Source organism: Phalaenopsis equestris, unplaced genomic scaffold (assembly GCF_001263595.1).
Source record: "Phalaenopsis equestris unplaced genomic scaffold, ASM126359v1 Scaffold200376, whole genome shotgun sequence".
Taxonomy (NCBI): domain Eukaryota; kingdom Viridiplantae; phylum Streptophyta; class Magnoliopsida; order Asparagales; family Orchidaceae; genus Phalaenopsis; species Phalaenopsis equestris.
Window position 1 is genome coordinate 4,460 of NW_018220204.1, and position 3,805 is coordinate 8,264.

A 3,805-nucleotide genomic window follows, 5' to 3' on the forward strand; every position below is an offset into this window, starting at 1 on the left:
TGTGGTGTTGTGTGGTGACTAAAAATATGGAGCCGGTCGGCTGATTTCTATATTATCCTTGAGGATGACTGTTGGCTGTCAAAAACCGTTCGTTGAACAGTTTGTGTTAGGTTTATTATGTAGCTCTTGTTAGATTCGTTTAATAAGCACAAATTAGTTATATATGAGCCAATTGAGCCGGACATGAAGTTTTTGTTTGATCGAATTCAGCTCATATTAATATGAATTATTTAAATATTAAATAAATAATTTGTAAAAACTAAATTAATAGTATTTTTTGATATGATAAATTTAGTTTGTAGCAATATATAAAGCCATTAGGTGTTAGATATGTAAATATGTAAGCATTTAGTGGTATGAATGTAAGTTTGCCTAGAATTCTTTTAAATTCCACCTCGGCTTTCCATTTTATCATCTAGGTTTTAGATATGCGAATGCATAATAATCGGGTGGGATGTAGATGGCACTGCTTGGCCCCATTGCATTTAGTATTTAGGTGTTGGATGTGAAGAAGCAATGATCGGGTGTTATAAAATTTAGGGAGGGAAATTATTAATAGTTTTGATTATTTAAAAAATGGATTAAGAGGAGAATTATATAATTAAAATGTATAAATAAATAATGAGTCTACAAGAATTTCAAGGAAATCTAACAAAGTGATATAAGTATGATTGAGAGACTTGCTGGCGGAAGGCAGGGTGACTCACTAGCAAAAGATTAGAAGATATTTAGGGTATGTTTGACGCAATTGTTGATTATTTATAATCTGCTGATTATTATGATAATTTGTAGGTTATCAGAATAATCTGTCTTGCTGTTTGGGGCAGGTTATTTAGGATATCTTATTGGTGGTTAAATGGCATTCCTTGCCCCTGTTTGATAAAATTGTTTGGGGCAGCTCATTCAAAATAATTTATTGGTATAACAGAAGCATATCGTGCAGAAACATACGATCATCACAGATCAGTTTTAAAAGATGTCATACAGTTCTCACAACTTCATGAGTATTAGGAGAACTAAAAAAAATAAAAATATAATGTGCTACCAAAAAAGAGATAACACTATAATTCTCACATTGCACTATATTTATAACATAACACTATAATGCTCTCAAAGGCCAACCAAACAACTCCCAAGCAAAGATATATAAAGCCAAGAGACATTAGAATATTGTAGATGAAATCTCAAAGGTTGTTCCTTAAAAGCAATATTCAGGAAATTGATAAAGCAAGATGATCAACAATTAGGAAATCCAAAAAATCTGCAAAAGTAACAAATCCCAAAAATCTGCACATGTAGCACATCCCAATAGATGAAGCAACATGATAACTTAATTTCATAAATAGCAACATAGAGCAAATCCCAAAATGAATCTATTTATAATGTGTGAATGCTGAGTAGATAACTTTCCCATCAACATCCCCATTTCATACGACAACTTCCCCATCAACATCATATAGCTGCATTTCATACGGTTTTGCAAAGTATATTTCACATTGCAAAACCCAAAAGCAAGCGACAACTTCCCCATCAAGACATACCGTTCAATAATATCTAGAGAAATAATGAGAATCTATTTATAAAGTGTGAATGCTGAGTAGATAGAGCAAATCAGTTGTTCATATGATTTTGCACCAATACCAACATCATATGGCTGTATTTCAATTTTAAGGGACAAGAAACGATTGAGCAAGTGACATAAGAATATTATAAAGGAAATCCCAACAGTTGTGACAATTATGGAGCAAGAGGCATAAGATGCCTCAAAAGAGTCTTCTGCTCTAGCAATTAACAATATTGTTTTCCTATGTGATCACAAGTTCAAGAAAGCATGAATTCTGCTTTGCTTATCTAATCATAGTCATTCATAGTTATCCTATTGTATAAGATACCTCAAAAGAGCCTTCTGCTTCCTATTGCTATCCCACGCTGAACAGTCATTCATAGTTATTTGCCCTCAAAATAGCCTTCTTCTCTAAAGAGTCATTCATATGACTGTAAATGACTGCTTTAAGGAAGCTAAAAAATAAATAAAACGACATTTACATAGTTAGCAGCCAATCCATATCTATTTACATATCTGACACCTAAAATTTATTTTTTTATTACATTTACATCACCCAAATTTTGCACATCACATAAGAAATTCCACCATTTTAACTTTTAAAATGTGAAATATACTTTTCCAAGCATAGGTAAGGTGGTATCAATGCAAAAATTGTGTTATGTATGTAAAATGTGAAATATACTTTTAACATCACTTTTCCAAGCATATAAAGACACAGGAACTCAAGACACAGGAACTGAGTAGCATGTATGTCAATCTTCCTTTAAAAAAAATGTGTTATATATTGTGGTGAACTGAATGAAATATTCACGTGGAGCTTCAGATTTCAAAACTAAAAATAAGAAAAAACTTCAGTAAGCACTGTACAAAACAAACACAAAAGAATTGAGTGGTCTGTATGTATGTAAAAACCCCAGTCCAAACCTATCGAGAATAAGCATAAAAGCTTTCAAGATGCATAGAAACACAAAATACCTCTTTCTGCCCATAACAGTCAATGATAACTGTTTTTTTGTGGTTTTGCTGTTGTAAAAGCCCCAGTCCATCTGAAGCTATGCAAAGGAACATCTTTCCTCAAATTGGCGTACAACTGGTGCTCTCTCAACTTCTTTAATACTGCTCTTAGGTATTCTACAGTTCTATCTCAATACAACTGTAGATCAAAATATCATCGAAGAAGACAAGAACGAATATGTTGAGGTGAGGCCGAAAACCCCTATTCATGAGGGATTAAAATGAGGTCAGTGCATTGGTGAGACCAAATAATATCACTGAGAACTCATAATGCCTTTCATGTGTCATGGACACTACCTTGTGCACATATGCTGGCCTCATTTTGCTTTGGTGGTATCCCAATTTAAGATCGATTTTCAAGAAGATCACTGTTCCCATGAAGTTTATCTAGAAGCTTATTAATCACAGGAATATGAAACTTATCCAACACTCTATCATTAGTTAAAGGCCAACTGTCCACGCAAAACCTCCGACTACAATCTTTTTTCTTAAGTAACATGACTGGACTGGAAAAAGGGCTCACATTAGGTCTGGTAATCCGGTCCTCGAGCATTCTGATCAAGTTCTCTTTCTCATCATTCTGAATCTGAGGGTACTTGTATGGTTCGACATTGACAGAGGGAACACCCTTCTTTAATGTAATAGCGCGCTCGTGCTCCCTTAGGGTGGTAACTCGCTTGGCTGCAAAAAGACATCCGTAAACTGTTGTAAGAGCTGTTGGTCCCCTTCGATAAACTTTGCCAACTCTAGATCTCATACCTCCTCAATGCTCTGCAACTCCACCAAGTAGCCCATCCCCCTTTCTCATATTGACTTACCATTGTTTTGAGCGACATCATGATTTTGCATAAGCAAGTGTCTCCTCTATGCATCACCTTTCTACCCTTCTCTTGGAATTCTATCGTCAAGAATTTCCAATCCACCTTCATCTTCCCAAGCATCTGCAGCCGCATCATCCCTAGAATCACATTTGTGCTGCCCAAATCCAATGGGAAGGATGTCCTCCACCACCTATAAGCCATGTAATGTCAGAACCGACCCCCTTTTAGATCCCTCAAATTTTCTTTGCTTTCCTTGTCCTCATCATATACAATGTAAACCAGCCCAAAAACAGTTGTTCAAAATCTGCATATAAACCTTCTCCAGCGGAGTCGCCAGAAATTGTCGGCTATTTTTCTTTTAAAAATAAGATTTTAAAATTTAAATTTAGAATTTAATATATAT